The sequence below is a fragment of the Halichoerus grypus genome, chromosome X (genome assembly GCF_964656455.1).
Source record: "Halichoerus grypus chromosome X, mHalGry1.hap1.1, whole genome shotgun sequence".
NCBI classification, from domain to species: domain Eukaryota; kingdom Metazoa; phylum Chordata; class Mammalia; order Carnivora; family Phocidae; genus Halichoerus; species Halichoerus grypus.
In genome coordinates this window covers 104,336,844-104,354,680 of record NC_135727.1, presented here as the reverse complement: position 1 = coordinate 104,354,680, position 17,837 = coordinate 104,336,844, and the positions used below count along the sequence as shown (strand labels likewise).

At 34.8% G+C, this 17,837-nt stretch overlaps 1 protein-coding gene across 9 annotated transcripts in view; it reads right to left on the bottom strand.

Annotated features, from left to right (window-relative positions):
- The window catches only part of DMD (dystrophin), a 2,185,421-nt gene that overhangs the window by 1,557,339 nt on the left and 610,245 nt on the right, over positions 1-17,837 (bottom strand). The window lies entirely within an intron of this gene.

Here is a 17,837-nt window from a genome sequence, read left to right as displayed (position 1 = left end):
GAGTCTCTGAAAGGCGAATGAACGAATAAATGTTACAGGAAGAAGACACATTAATGAGCACTCGATTGACCATGAATCTCCAGAGACTAATTAGAACATGATAATCACGCCGAAAATGGCCTTCCAATTTGGCAGACCAATGAGAGGAGCACTAAAGTTAATTTCTTTTTTCCTTGTTCACATAAAAACTTCATTCCATAATACTTTTTCCTAAGTCAAATTGCCAAACTGGCCCATCTAAGAGAGTGGTTTTCATTAGATAAGAAACACAATTAAAGATTATATCTTCCTTTCCATGGAAAGCTGTATTAACGTGTCAATTAAAATAGTGCATTAGTAATTAAACAATTACACAAAAGAGCTTAATGCCTTGGCTTCCAGTAAGGAAAGCTTGCATCATCTAATCAAATTTTTGCTGGTGATTAAGTATGTAAGGAGCAAAATATGTCTCTGTGTTGAAATGAACCATGTATTTCCACAATAACAATAAAATAAAACAACAATATACCATATGTATATGATTTGTAATATTCCTTAGGTATATTAAAAAACATTTGTTTACATTTTTGGTACATCTGTTAAAGTCAGATGTTACCTTCCTTCTCAGACTCTAGAGATAAATTTAAAAGTCCTTCACATAAAGTTGATCTGACATTATGTCCTTTGCCACATCCAGGGAATGAAAGAAACCCAGTATTTAAAGTCAATAATAATTTGTAACAACACACATAGTAAGTGGCAGCTCCTTCAAAAGGTTATTTTGCAACTTGGCATTACAATTTACCCACTGTGTTCATTCCAGGGAACCAAGATATAAAAATAATCCTTTATGTGAAGTGTATCATTAATCCCAGAAGTGTTAAAACATAAGTCCTGGCAGGAGGCCAAGACAACTCTGCAGCAATGTGCCAGGCATTTTTCTTGCTATAAATTTATCTTAGCTTAGCTAGCATTAAAAGATCTTTTTTATGTTAAATATGTATATTCTGGTCAGGTGTTCTGATCATGAGTAAAAAAGCCAAGAGTCAAATCTCAAGCCCACTAACATAAAAGGAGGTTGAATAGGTAACTTAGTCAATGCCTTCACAAGTAGCAGGAATGTAATTAATTAGAACAATTATTTTTAAAAAAGATTTATTTATTTGAGAGAGAGAGAGAGAGCGCGTGCGTGTGTGAGTGGGGGGAGGGGTAGGAGAGAATCTCAATCAGACCTCCCTCTGAGCACAGAGCAGGGCTCCATCTCATGACCCATAAGATCATGACTTAAGCAGAAACCAAGAGTCATATGCTTAGCCAACTGAGCCATCCAGATGCCCCTAGAACAACTATTTTTTTAAATATATATTTGAAATATTTTATTTATTTATTAGAGAGAGAGAGAATGAGTGGGGGAGGGGGGTGAGGAACAGAGCAAGAGGGAGAAGCAGACTCCCCGTGGAGCAGGGAGCCCGACGAGGGGCTTGATTCCAAGACCCTGGGATCATGACCTGAGCCAAAGGCAGACGCTTAACCTACTGAGCCGCCAGGCGCCCTGTATTTTTTTGTTTAAATATTTTTAAAAAGAGCTACAGAGGGGGAAAAAGTTAATATTCCTTGGTCTGCTTCTATCCATAGTATAATAGAGTACTTCTCAATTTTTAATGTGCATATGAATCACCTGGGGACCTTTTTCAACTCGGACTCAAATTCAGTAGGTCAGGGGTAGAACCTGAAGCTCTGCATTTCTGACAAGCTGGCCGGTGATGCTGACACTGCTGACTTAAAGACCACACTCTGAGTAACAGGGTTGAAAATATTACACAGGAAGCAGACTGCTCTATCATCTGCCACTTCATTGTTTGGCTTTTTTCCCCCAAAAGATACTTAACTGGACACTTAAGTGCATAAGGCTGAGAGGTACAAAGTGATACAATACGTATTCTCTGCTCCTTTATTAAAATTATTACCCAACAAATGGTGAAGGTTAAGTTTTTGCAAGTATTTTTTTAGGAAGAACTAAAGAACACTTTGTACATAAGTACCGCCTTTCTAAAAAAAAAAAAAAAAAATCTGGGGCGCCTGGGTGGCTCAGTCGGTTGAGCGACTGCCTTCGGCTCAGGTCATGATCCCGGAGTCCTGGGATCGAGCCCCACATCGGGCTCCCGGCTCAGCGGGGAGCCTGCTTCTCCCTCTGACCCTCCCCCCTCTCATGCTGTTTCTCTCTCACTCGCTCTCTAATAAATAAATAAATAAAATCTTTAAAAAAAAAATTTAAAAAAATCTTACTAACTTAGCTTTGAAATTGTGAAGACTAAAATATCCCTTTCATTTGATAACTGTTTTTCAAGTGTTCTTTGTATGGTGGATACTACACTTCTTCACCACATTTTGAACCTCTAAAATGTTTTCTTCTTTCTCACTAGGAAGTAGTCAGTTGTATATGTAATGAGCATAATTTAGAATTCTGTTTATTTTTAGTATTAAGTAAAACTATGCTGTGAGAAAGGCACTGAATTAAAAAAAAGGTTGATCCATTACCATTTACTGCTACATTATACATAAACACATGCATGGATATGTTTAGCCTCAAATATATGTCATGATAAAAATAAAAGTAAAAATAAATTAAGAATTATTTCTATTACCCCAAGCAAATGTCAAAAATTATAGTGCATTTTATCTACATAAAACATCTTTCGGATGGCAGCAAATATTCATAAATATCAATCATCACAAAAATATACACTATTTGACCAAATTATTGACATTTTTACCCCAATCTATTTGCTTCCCATCTCTGAGGTTGTGTGGATTCAGCTGTACCAGCAGGTGGAATCCAATATTTCTTTTCTTAAAGAAAGGAACTTAGATATTTTAAAATATGTTAATTCACTTCAACATATATGTGCCAAGAGCTATTTTATTTACAATATTTTAACAGAGTATCCAGGAGATTAACAAGATAGAGAATTCATGGATTCTTCACAATTTGGAATAATAAAATAAATAGATAATAGGAAAAGTACAAAATAATTGCATTGCTGAACAGAATTTAAAATGTGTTCCTCTAACTGGCACAATCAGTGCTTAAGTAGATTCAGAGAAAGGAAAAAACTATATATTACCAGGGGACCAGAAAAGTCTTTATAAATAGGAAACCTAATAAGTAGGTATAGGATTTCATTGGCTAGAAATGGGGGAATGAGGAAAGGTATTCTAGGCAGTACAAAAGCATGAACAAAAGTGCAGCAGTAAGATATTAGAAACATCCCAGGAATAGTGCCTTTATGTGTCTTATTCACAGACAGGAGAGTAGTGAATAACAAGATACAATGGGTACACTATCTCTGAAACACTGAGAGATCATCAGTAGCAAACTAGAAATTTTGACCTTGGTTCAGTAGTTTGGACAGTGACTACTTTTGAGCAAGAGTGTGACAGCACTGAATTTTTTGTAAAGTAAAACTGTTAAGTACAGAATGGGACGAAAGAGAAAAACAACTGGAGGGAAGTAGGAAGCTAGGACCCGATCCAGATAGGAGGTGTTAGAGAAATAAACTAGGCTTTATAATGAAAACAAAAAGATGGATGATAGAAATTCTAAGATAGGTCCAAAATGACTTCATTCTATTTCCAATCATTTACTTCACAGTCTTTGAAAAGAACTATATATAACATTCTGTCTAAGCCCTGAGGGTACAAAGATGAATAAACTTTGAGTAAAATGGAGGTGGAGGACAGATGGAGGGAAATGCTTGTTTTGTAATCACAGTAACAAGTAGCCACCAACACAAGTTTCAGACTCATTTAATTAATTAACAATTACCTGCCTATATGGTCTTGATCATGATTCCTCAAGCCAGCCATTGTCAACCCTTCCCTTCTGAAAGTTGGCTAATCAGAAATGAACTCACCCCAACGAACAAAATTCTAAATGCCAACCAATTAACAGTGGTAACACCTGATTAACCAACCATGCTTCTAAAGGTCACATCAACCTATTCACATCGAATGCTCACAGATCTCTTGATCTCCCAGTTTTCCCCAAAACCTAAGAATACTCTGTTTTGAGAGACTGTGGTTAACCAGCATAGTTCCCTCTTATTTAAGTAAGCGATACACTCAGCTTTGTGTTTTCATTCCAAATACCTAGTAATGGTTTCATCATTTGATAAAATTCAATGGATAAAATTCACTTATAAATTTAAAATTAATGTTTTTTTTTTTTTTTTAAGGAGAACATGATGGAAAGAAAGAATGAGCAATTCTTTTTTTTTTTTTAATTTTTTTTTTTTTTTAAGATTTTATTTATTTGCGAGAGAGAGAATGAGAGACAGAGAGCATGAGAGGAAGGAGGGTCAGAGGGAGAAGCAGACTCCCCGCCGAGCAGGGAGCCCGATGTGGGACTCGATCCAGGGACTCCAGGATCATGACCTGAGCCGAAGGCAGTCGCTTAACCAACTGAGCCACCCAGGCGCCCCGAGAATGAGCAATTCTGAATCTGGATTTGGATTTTAAAAATCTGTGCCTAAATGTTTATATCTATAAAAAGACATCCTTAACATCATTTACTTCTGTTTCCTCATCTGCGAGATAAAACCAGAGTCCCAATCTCACCATGGTGTTGTGAAGGTCAAATGTATAATGTTTAGAAACGACTGTAAACTTAATTAGACTCAGATACTGTTCCTATATTGCAATTGTTGTTTTTTGTGTTATTAATATAAAACCAGATCTAGTTGTAGGAGACCATTAGTACTACTAATGGGAAGCCACAGGAAGCTGTTAGGAAGGAAAGACCATTCATCACTTATGAAATATTCACAAAGCAATTATAATGTGCCATAGAATATGCTTAGCCTATGTTATATTATAAGTATTCAGTGGATGAGCCCCCAACAAATAATTATGGACTGTACAATGTACGAGAATTCAAAAGAAATGTCATGACCTGGGGATGAACCTCACTTAGGATCAATAACTGCAGCTAGGCCAATGTCTGGAGACTTTGTGAACACCTAAATATTGGTTGAGAAACTGAGTATAGTAGTTAAAGCCATAGAAATTAATGAGAATTGTGTAAGACAGCAACTGACTTAAAACATAATGTTATAGATAATGAGTACTATAGCATTTGAGGAGGCTGAGAATAATGGGATGTGATTTACATTTTTTTATTACAAGACATTAAAATGTATGAAGTAAAAGAAGTGGCTGTACTCCCAAAATAAGAACTTACAATTTTATGAAAGTAATCTTTGTACTAAAACCCTACTGTATAACGGGTTTGTTGCTGCAGAAACTTAAATTAATAATTTCTAATCGAATCTTTAAAGACATTTCAGAAGGAAAATGTTGCAAACTTATAAATACTGCTAGAATGTTTTATTTTATGAACAACAGCACTGATTCTGATGAGTGTTTCTACACTCATCAGAATTTTGATACTGAGGGATATAATGAATGAATAAATCATTCACTGAAATTCCATTATTTTTCAAATGAGGAAATTGAAACCCACAGTAGTTTGATGGAAATTTCAAAAGTTGTCAGAATTAAAGTTAGAGCCCAGTCAGGGCATCACACTTCTCAGTACCTTACCTTCATTCTTGTAGAAAATGTTATCTTAGTGCATTTAAAAATCAAGTATCAGGGCACCTGGGTGGCTCAGTCAGTTAAGCGTCTGCCTTCAGCTCAGGTCATGATCCCAGCGTCTGGGGATGGAACCCCGCATTAGACTCCCAGCTCAGCGCGGAGTCTGCTCCTCTCTCTCCCTCTGCCTCTCCCCCTGCTGGTGCTCTCTCTTTTGCTCACTCTCTCTCTCCAATGAATAAATAAAAATAAAACTCTAAAAAATAATAAAAATAAAAAAATAAAAACCAAGTATCTCAAAGCCATCTAAAGGATGACCCTGTGATCCATGTGGTTCCATTACCAAATATTAACGATATTCTCCCTAATAGTAGTGATTTCTATTTTTTTTTTTTTTGAGAGAGAGAGAGAGAGAGAGAGAGAGAGAGAGAGGAGTAGGAGGGGAGGGGCAGAGGGAGAGGGAGAGAGAGAATCTTAAGCAGGCTCCATGCCCAACATGGAGCCTGACTCGGGGCTCAATCTCACAACCCTGAGACCATGACCTGAGCTGAAATCAATAGTCAAACCTTTAACCAGCTGAGTCACCCAGGCATCCCTGATTTCTATTTCTAATAAAAGAGGTATGACAAGAGTAAATATACATAAAAATACAACTTTGGTAGTAATCAAATTCAAATTAAATAAAGATGTGTGTTTTAAATTATATTCCTTTGCCTATCACATTATCAAAGAATGACAGAAGAATAACAACCAAAGTTGTAGAGGCTTCGGTGATTTGGCCAAACTCCTACTTTGCTGGAAGAGTATCAGTTGGTTCCAAATGTTATGAAAAATATTTTGGCAATGTCTACTAAAACCTTAAAAACAATCATATTCAATGACCCAGTAATTTTCCTTCTAGGAATCCACCACAAAGAAATAACCAGAAATTTAAATGATGATTTATATAAACCTGATATAAAATTTAAGCACTATTTACAATATAAAAAAAAACTATCATACAAAAAAGAAAAAAAAATCAAACCATTCCAAGTGGCTTAATAGTTAGAGAAATAGAAATGATCAAATATGTCATTGTTTATGAGTAGTACAAAGCCATTCAAAACATTGCTTTTGAAGAATTTTTTAAAAGATTTTATTTATTTATTTGACACAGAGAGAGAACACAAGCAGGGGGAGCAGGAGAAGAAGCAGGCTCCCCGCTGAGCAGGGAGCCCGATGCGATGCAGGGCTGGATCCCAGGACCCTGGGATCATGACCTGAGCCAAAGGCAGATGCTTAACTGACTGAGCCACCCAGGTGTCCACTTTTGAAGAATTTTTGATAAAATATGAAAAGAAATTCTTTATAACATCAAAAGAATAGAATGTATAAATTATGAAGTACATAATAACTTTACAGAAAAGACTAGGCAAACATACTTCAAGACATTAGTGAAATGGGTATGTTGGTGGGACTGAAAATAGTTTTCCTTTTCTCTTTTGTCCTATCTGTATTTTCTGCACTCTCCACTCAGCACCCATGAATTTTATAGTTAGATAATATAGTCTATATTATAATAAAAGTATCTGTAAAGATCAAAAAGAAACAATAAAAACAGAGTTGCACAAAGTTTTCATGCAGCATGCCCTCACCCTAAAAAAGCCAATGCGAATGAGTTGGTCAGGAAACTGGTGCCTTCAACAAAACTGTTCTTATCTTGGGCAATCAACCTCCAGAAAGTCTGATTAGCCAGCTGTCAGACAAAACCTTGAAACACCTCTGGGAAATCTCAACAAGAGGTTCCACTGCCTTAAACCTCAGGTCAGTTTTTTGCCAGGAGAAAGGCAGAAATTGAAAGAGCGGATTAAAATGCATATCCTCACACAATTCACAGCGCTCACCATAGCACATACCCTCCCCAATGAGTGCTGTGAATTGTGTGAGACGGTGGAATTGCAGACCTCTGAAACAAATAATACATTATATGTTTAAAAAAAAAAAAGATAGCAGGAAGGGAAAAATGAAGGGGGGGAAATCGGAGGGGGAGACGAACCATGAGAGACTATGGACTCTGAGAAACAAACTGAGGGTTCTAGAGGGGAGGAGGGTGGGGGGATGGGTTAGCCTGGTAATGGGTATTGAGGGCAAGTATTGCACGGAGCACTGGGTGTTACATGAAAACAATGAATCATGGAACACTACATCTAAAACTAATGATGTAATGTATGGTGATTAACATAACATAATAAAATAAAAAAATAAAAAGAAAAGAAAAAAAGTAAAAAATAAATAAATAAATAAAATGCATATCCTGTGTAATCAGAAAGAAGTAGGATTTCAAAGATAAACAGATGCATAAATGTACACTCACAAAGTTTGGTCAGCCTTTCACGAGTTTTGTAAAAGAAAAAAAATTAAAAAGGATGTCATTTAGAAACCCTGATCAGAATAAATGTAGATCATGTCCCACAGAATTTGTATTAGGAACGACACAATACAAATAAATTCACTGTAAGAGAAGGGGAAGAGGTAAACTGGAAAGAAGAAACATGTGACCACCAGCTAGACATGGTCAGATAGCTCTGAATATGAAAGTGTGAACACACACAGATAGAGAGAGACACAATCAAAAACCTGAGTCTGCTAAAATAACCAAATACACAGATATGAAATTCCAAAGAACTTATTACTGGAAGCAAGTGTGTTATCATCTGAGGTTTACAAATGAAGATATTACAATGTCATCTGATCTCTAAGCACCAGAGTTTTTAAATTAAAGGCACTATCATATCAGTGAACTAATTCATTGAAGTGTTAATTATTTTAAATTTTAATATTTTTCATCCAGCACTACATTCTACATATATGCACCTTCCATTTGCAAGTCACTGTATACAATGAATATATAGCATTCTAATAAGAAAATAACTTGCATAGGTCCCTTCAAGTTAAATTCTTTAATTCTCTACAAGACCTGTTCTGCCTTCACTAAATTAAGTAATCCTTAATTAAGCCATTCCATAATTTTAGCATTCACTCACTGATCCAAGTTGCTTTTATCATCTAATAACAATGCTTCTCATTAAAAGACTATAACATATACTAATGAAAATAATTTGTATTGATGAAGATGATTCAGTTTCATAATAAAATTAATGATAAAAAGCAGTGGCTTTCATTTATCCATGAGAAATACTAAATAATTTTATCTTTTAAACACCCAATTATTCCTTTTGATATGCTCATGGTGTAGCTAGCAGAAAACTATCACTATCATCTTGGTACAAGTAGAAAACAGTGCTCAAAATGCATGCTCACCTAGGGCCTAAGAGGGAAAAAACAACAACAACAACAACAACAACAACAAAAACACAGAAGATGAGGTGCTCACAGGAAACTTTAGATGCACTGAAAACTAGTTCATCTTCCTGCCATTAACTAAACAATGCTAAATATACCTATGCAAATAAAAATCATATATTCAATCTAATAAATCATGGTAGCTGGAGGTGATGCCTTTGATTCTATAAAGTACCAGATAACATGAGACACTCAAAAATATATTTAACAAATATTTACTGAGTTATTACTTTGTGCCAGACTATATTCTAGTCTTTGAATACATAGTGATAAATAAATGACCCCAGGGAGCTGTTCTCATGGAACTGTGATTCTAATGGGGAAGCAAAATTACAAATAAATACTTTCAAAATCCTCTGTTTACCACTTGCCAATTTAACCCTATTCACCTAGTTCTTTCCTGCTTCATTGTATAAATGAAACTACCTTCCACAAATGCATTATCTTTGTTGAGCTTTTTTGGGAAGAGGATAAAATAGGAGTGGGGATTCTGTAGTGTTAATACCAAACATTCACATAGTGCCTGAGAACAAACACACAGAAGCTGGTGGGTAAAACTCAATTAAATGGAAATTCTCAACAAATTGTGACTTTACAAGTTTCAAATAAGCCACCTTTAAGTTGAATGTTTTTGAACAAAGTATCAAATGTCTTCTGTGTGAAGCTAATCAAAGTCAAGTGTTCTGTCTTTATATTTTCAATTCTAAACGCAACAAATTTCCAAAATTCTCTTTTCCAGCTACTCATTGCATTTGTACCTCATTAAACTGTATGTATTTAAGATAAATACTCCTGGCCATTTAAAAACTTAGAACAACTTTTCAGTACATACCCTCTAAAACCAGGATAACAGAAGCTAGTTTGACCTAACAAACAGAAGCTAATCAGTCAGTGTGGGAGACTATTGATAGAAAAACATTTGTACTTTCTTAAATTTCCCTCTATAGGACTACTGTGGAAAGAACTATTGGAGTTTCCATTTGAGAAAGGAGTATTTTGGCTCAGTGACATTTAACTCTGCTTCCTTCACTGTCATCTGCTGTTTTTGTGCTTTGCTTTTGATCTAATCAAATTGACTTTTTTTTTTCCCTACTAGTAGAAGAAGGGCATTAAGTTTCATAAGTAACTCCACACAGTATCTTCTTTACTAACACAGAATACTCAGTTTCTACCCCCTCATTCTTTACAGAGTTAAAAATGATAGTTGATAAACAATGAAACCAGAATGGAGATGCTCACTTCATTTAACACAAATTTCATTGGTTATCAAGGAGCTTTCCCATATCTTTTAGGATTCAGAATATGCCTGATGGTATAAGCAAGTTCCAAGGCAAATCCCACAATGATAACTAGCTTAATGCTGAAACTGTATTTAAGAGCAATCTTTTTTGTAACAAATATTCTTTTAAAAAGTATCCATTCCATATCAAAGAGCTTAGCTTGTTGAATCAAGCATACTTTGACACAGGGAATGGATGGGGTCAATATTTTAAAGAAGATGAGTTCAGAAGACTTCTCTGGCTAATAGTGGATCAGAGAACTAGCTTCTGTGTCTCTGCTCAGCTGATGGCTACAATGTTGCTAAGCCTAATGGATGTTTTTCTATTCTCATTTTACTGGGTAGCTCCCAATAGCACTCTTTCTTCTTAAACTGCTTTGTTTTTCTTGGAATCTTTGACACTATATTTTTCAGGTTTTATACCTATCAGCCACACTTTCTCAGGCCCAACCTATTTAAATGACAGGAAATTTTGGAAAGATTTAGAGGCTGGATCTAGGTCTTCTCTAGCTACACTCATTCTTCCCTAGGGTATTATCTTCCCATTATCCCTCCCAAACTCTCTTAAATATTGCCTATATGCTAATGATTCCTAAATATCTATCTCCAGCTGAGAACCCTCTCCTCAAGAGATCTCTCAAATTTATTATATCCAAAGTAAGGCCCTCAGTTCCCTTCAAAGACATTAGTCTCCCATTTAATCACCATCTCTGGATATGGCAACAACATTTATGCATTGTGTCAGGCTGTGAACTTAGAAATTGTCCTTGATTTTTCTATTTTTTTTCTGCATTCTCTATTTTGATCCATTAACAAGCCTTGTTTTTTCTGCCTCTAAAAGGAATACAGGCACCTATTTATCTTCATGTTCATGATTACTATTTTCACCTGAGCCATGATCCTTGCCTTCTGGGACCATTACATTCATATCCTAACTATTCCCATGTCTTTCAATCCATTCAGTGTGCAACAGCTAGAATTATCTTTTAAAAAACACAAAAATTAAATAGCACTGTCATACTTAAAACCCTTCAGAAGCTTCTCCTTTGTTTAGAATAAATCCAACCTATTTCCATGCCCTACAAAATACTATATGACCCAATCCTGTACTCTTCGCTAATGGCAGCCTAATGGCCTCTCTCTTTCTTGCCCGCTACCTTTCAGATACATTGGCCTTGTTTTCATATCCGAAATAACAAAGGCCCTTTTATGCATCTTGGTCTCTATACTTGCTGTTCTCTTTATCTGGAATACTTTCCCCATCTTTTTGCATTTTTGGTTCATCCTTTTCCATTAGGTTTTAGCTTAAATGGCACTTGAGATGCATTTGTTGATCACCCTATTTTTAAAAACTCACTCCCATTCCCTTCATTTCACAGTGACTCTCTCCTTTATATCATCTGTCATAAACTGTAATTATTATGCTTATTTATCTATCCCTTTACTATAATTTGTCTCCCTACAATAATTTGAGTATTACAAGGGCAGGAACTTTCTCGAAATGGTTTTATCACTTACTGACAAATAGTAGGTACTCAGTATTTGTTAAATTAGTAAATGAATGAATGAACAGATAATTATGGCTGCAGGTAATCAAGTTATCAAGTTTCACTTCAGTGAAGTGAACACAGAATAAGACTCATGTTGAAAATTGAGAACTGGTTGGAGAGGAAAAGAGCATTAAAACAGAGAGGATCAGGCAGTATTTATCTCCCACTAAAATTACATTAAAGAGATTCAGTTTGATATTTAATTACTTTTCATTGAGCATCTATTATGTACTAGGGATTTTATTATGTTTTCTCAATGACCATTCAACATTCTCTTATGAGTTAAGAATATTGTATAAGGTCATCTAATAATTGATAGTCCCAATAAAGGAGAAAAAAAAAAAAGACTCCTGAGTTCACATCCTAGTTCTCTCATTTGGGACAGCTTAAACAGACTGAGCCTCAGCTTCCTATTGTATCACAAAAGTTTTTCTTAAATTACTGATCACATTCTCAAAAATGAGACTTGATTTGCATAACATCTCCTGCTCTAGGAAACGCATCACATTTTTTTTTTTTAAGTAGTAGGGAAAGAAGCATTCATTTCTAAATTAGAGAGCATTAGCAGGTTAATCAGGAAGCCTATTAGTGATGATGACAAAGTTAGTACATTTTTAATTCAGACTGAAAATACTCAAGCTAATACTCAAGGCACAGGAAAACTAATGTTTTATTCATTGTTTCTAAGCTTTGGTACAGACTCCACAAAAAAGCACAGGGCTTTACATAGAATAGATGTTCAAAAATCATTGATATTTACAGAAAAATTTGTTCAAGTACTCTCCGACCCAGGATAGTAAAAGATAACCCCTTAAAACTTGGATGAAGCACAGTTCTCAGTAATTTAGTACTGTGTTTGAATCCCCAGTAGGTTGGAAGAGTTAAGCAAATGAAAGCCTTGCCATCTCACTAAAACTATGATACAGTCATAGGTAGGATCCTACTAAATCATTACAATTTTAAGAGCAGTTCCTTAAACTGAGATATTAAAATAAGAGATTCAGTTAAGAAACAAAGAAAAATTAACATGATAGATAGACAGACAGATAGATATATACACACACACCTAAAAAACAATATGGTCACTTACATAACTACTGTGTGTGTGTGTGTGTGTGTGTGTGTGTTATTTAAAAAGCAATCCCTTTTGGATAGAGATTAGTAACACCAAAAATGGGTAGAGACAAGTCAAGGCATAGCTTCTGATTTCTATTTAAATAGTTGGATGTTCATTTTACCCATTTGCAATTTTAAAATTTCTTCTCTCTCTCTTTCAATGGCTGGACAAGGGTTAAAACTGATATGCAAAATATGACATAGCTACCTTTCTTATCACAGCTTCTGGTTCTTCTTGATTTTCAAATTTCAGCTTCTCTCAAATAGCTTTCCTGCAGGTTAAACTCTACTAACATGTCTCTCCTATAGCTGTGAGCCTCAGGGCTTGGTATAACTAGCTCATTTACTCTATCTTGCAAAGCCTGTCTCACTACCCAAAACTTTAGACCCTATTCAGGCTCTGATCTTAGACTGGCCAAATGGGTCCCAATTCCACTCTCATCATGATAGGAAACCTATCTCTTGAAAAGAAATCTCTCCCTCAGAAGAAACAGTTCAGATTAGTGATCTTGGCTCCAAGACTTAATCTTTTAGCTCTCCCTATTTTTTTCTTTTATTAGTTTGGATTTTATCTCTCACTTTTAAACATTTTTATTACAAAAGCAATACAAGCTTATTGTAGTGGAAGATTAAAATAGTACAGGAGTATATAAAGTGAACAGTGAAAGTACCCCACAGCTCTACACCACGCCAGTCCCATTAGCTAGAGATAATACTTCTCAGTAAAAGCAATGCTGTCTATTCAACCATTCATCTGTCCATCTACCATCAGTCCATTTAGGCATCCATTTATTTATTAATCTATCTAATGAGATCAAACTGGATACAAACTTTCTGTATAAGTACATATATATATCTACTTTCCTACACAGCTTCACAAGATATGTCCAGGTATAAATCCAAAGCCTTCTTCTAGAACTCATAGGCTTTACATAATTTTGGATAATGAACTGAATTTCTTCATGTCTTCATGCCCTCACCTATGAAATGGGACTAACGCTTTTAAAAGATTTTTTTTTAAAGATTTTATTTATTTGAGAGAGAGCGCACACATGAGAGAGGGGAGGGTCAGAGGGAGAAGCAGACTCCCTGCTCAGCAGGGAGCCCGATGCGGGACTCGATCCCAGGACTCCAGGATCATGACCTGAGCCGAAGGCAGTCGCTTAACCAACTGAGCCACCCAGGCATCCCTAAGATTTTTTTTGAAAAGATAAATGTAAGTACTTAGAAAAATGTCTACGAAAAAGTAAGTTTTCAGCAAAATGCAGCTTTAAAATGCATATACACACACATACATACAATTTGAACTTTAAGAATTAGTTTTTATAATGCTTGCATTCATCCATCCATTTATTTTTTGCAATTGCTTGCTGGGCACCTATCATAAGGTAAGGCTTATGCTAGGCAGTAGAGTTATAATAGCGAGCAAAAGTTAAATCAAAAACAAACAAATCTGGATTCTGATTTTATGGAGCCTACAGTCCAGTGGTAGAACTATACCTGCCTTGTGTTCCACAGTATGGAATAATACTGCAACTGCTGTAAAAAATGCAGCGATTAGCATCCTCATATATGTGTCTTAGACATGTGCAGGCATTCTTACAGCTCTAAATCCTAAATGTGACATCTGAGGATCAAAAATATGTAACAATCCATATTTTGAAAGATAACTCCAAATTTCCTACACAAATTTTTCCAAGTAGTTCTTCCACCGAAGGAAAAACAGGGCCTATTTCCACGAACCCTCATCACCACAGGATATTGTACTTCGTATTTCTTTAAATATAGGCAGTGTTGAGCTTATTTTTGTTTTGATTGGGTTATTTGTAATTTTCTCAAGTGGATGTACAGATCATATTTAGCCACTTTACAAACATTGTTACAATATATTTGTTCATATTCATTTTAAGAGTTTTATCACAGTCAAGTTATTCTTTACTATCAGTATGACTCCCCAGTCTGTCATATGTTTTGTTACTTTTTAGTGGTGTCTTTCACCGCAGAAAATATTTTAATTTCTGTGTTGTTAAATCTGTAAATCTTTTATTTTACAGTGTCTGGGTTTTATGTTAACTTCATATTATTAAAATATTCTACATTTTAGTACATATTTTTAAAGGTTTACCTATTCACATTAAGTTATTATTACCTGAAAATTATTTTACTCTTTGTTGTGGAACTGGGTTCTCATTAGATTTTTCTTTCCAAACAATGTCAAAGATTGCATATTAATTTACTAGTTAACCTACCCTTTCAGTATGGTTAATGAAAAGATACCATAAAATAATAATTTTACCTAAATAAAAGAACTTTTGCCAAAATATCCATTTTATATCATTAAAGTATTTCTCTACATCATGCCACAGTGTGTCAGTATATTATAAGATTTACTAAAGCAAGTTACCTATTTAAAAATAATTTCCTGACAATTATCATGCATTTACATTTAAACTAATTTTAGAGTTATCTGTACAACTACATCTCCCTTCCATTTTGTGTGATTACTTTTAGTATATTCACCCCTACACATTTCTGTCCTTCTGTGTTTTTTTCCCTAGATGGCTGGTCCTTTCACAATGTATCTCCTGGGATCATTTGCTGGCTGGATTCCAGCTGCAGTAAGCCAATGGAAAGAACCAACTGGAGATTCAAAAACAGGGAAAGAGAAAGCTGGGGAAACTTTCCTCCATAACTTCTCTGCTTCAGTGCTACATCTTGTAGTAGCTGACTCCTTCCAACAACTATATTTTCCAATATGTGGGTCTTCCTCCAGTAGTGCAGCTCTCACTAAACCCCATTAACCTCCATTCATTCTTTTGTTCCCCTTTTCCCCTAAGCCCTAGGGATAGGAACTGCTTCTTACTCTTGTTCCTCTCTGGGTGATTCATTTTCACCTATTTGTTAATATATCATACTTCGCTAAGTAATCTTTTTATGAAATTCTCTTCATTTCAGCTACCTGCAGTGAATTCTATTTCTTGCTGGGATTCTGTTATACCTTCTAAAATAAAAGATAGGTAGATTTATATACATGCATACACACACACAGATTATGTATGTGCGTGTGCGTATACAACTATATCTTGATTGACATGGTTTTGAAAGTACAGATTATCTTAGAGAAAACTAGCATTCTCATAATATACATCTCTTCCTTTCCTCATGTCTTTATTTACATACTTAAAATTCAAAATTTAAACTTTCTCCAAACAATCCTTACACTCTCCTATGTAATTTACTTCTAAGAAATCTGTAGACTTTGTAGTTATTCTAAATAGGATTATACTATTTCTTTACACTTTCTAATTCTTAATATGCTTTTAAAAAGGGGAAAATCATATTATTTTTAAATGATGATATTTATCCCATCTTTTCCAATATACATATCTCAAATTTCTTTTTTTTCTTGTCATATAACATCTGCTAGGTCCTCTTGAACAATACTGAGCAATAATACCAATGAGGAATATCCTTGAATTGTTTATTATTTTACTGAGAAGTCTTCCTGCATATCAAGATAAAGAAAGTTTACTTCTATTTCTGGATTCTTAGGAACTTTTCTCAGGACTTGGTAATGAACTTTAGCAAATGATTTTAGATACAGTATTTCTTTCTTTTTTTTTACTGGGAGGATTGACTAGTATGCTTTCCTGACCTTCTTTAATAAAAGGAAGAACAAAGATTAAATGTTACTTGTTCACTATTTTGCACTCTGTTTTGAATATCACTAATATGAGTGTTATTTCACACATATGTATCATGTTAAAGCTCTGAATTTCATCCCTTTAAAAGCTATGTCTTATTTCTCTTTAAAATATATGGCAAACATGAAAGGAATTTCACATTTAGCAAAAATTTTCTCTAGCTAAAAATGTTCATATTCTAATTTAAACTAAAGTGTAAACAGTCAAGAAACTTCCATGTTTAAACAGCTTAATTTAAACAAAATTAATCTTTAGCTGATGTATCTTTAGAGGGGGGAGGAGGCTATATCCATGATAAAATAACAGTTTGATTCATTTATGTATATAAATAGTCACTCAATTGGAGAAAGCAGGAAATAAGCTGATTCAGAATCCCTAACTATAACTAGACATAGGAGGAAATAAGGTGAATCCCTGTGCTTCCTGCCATGATTATCATAACAAGGACCCTGAAATGATATCCACACTCATTACCTCTGTTTGCATCTACATATTCTCATGAATTTAAAAATAATTAAAGTAAAATAAGATGGCACATGTATGAGTGAAAAAAATAGCTTGAAATACAAAATGCCGCAAAGATTCAGATAATCTTGACAGAACTCAGCTTCTAGGGGTTTAAATGAATCAAATGCAAATTACCCCTAAGCTTTGAGATTCTTTTTCCATTTCTTGTTATAAAATTGGTTCTCTGTATGGGTGTTGTATGATGAAGAATGAAGTAGATGAAATTTTCAGTAAAGAGTACATACGTTGCCAAGAAATCAGTCAAGTAACTCTATAACTATGGGTCTTTGTACTACATGAAATGAGAGAAAAAAGAAACCAAAGTGTTACAAAGTTTAAATTAATTATGGAAATATGTATTTTCCTCCAAATATTAAAGTGTCATGATGGAAACACCAAATTTTATTTTGGCAGAAATTAATCTTTTGGATTTTGTACAGATGCACATTATGCTTTGAACATAATATACATGGACTTACTTTGGTGCTTTCATTTAAGCTATTTTCAAACTGCCAGCAATGCCTGGTTCTATTTCTTTTCATTTATTTAACTGAATAAATGCTATCAATCAGTCAATGTTCAGGTGCTGTGCAACTGTTTTTCCGAATACCGTCATAGCTCAGTACAAAATGACATCTTCCAACCTCTGAATTGTTACAGCCAGGTGGATTCTAACATATACTACCTTGAAATTCAACTTCACACACACACACACACACACACACACTCTCTCTCTCTCTCAAACATCCACATCCCCCTCCGCCCCCC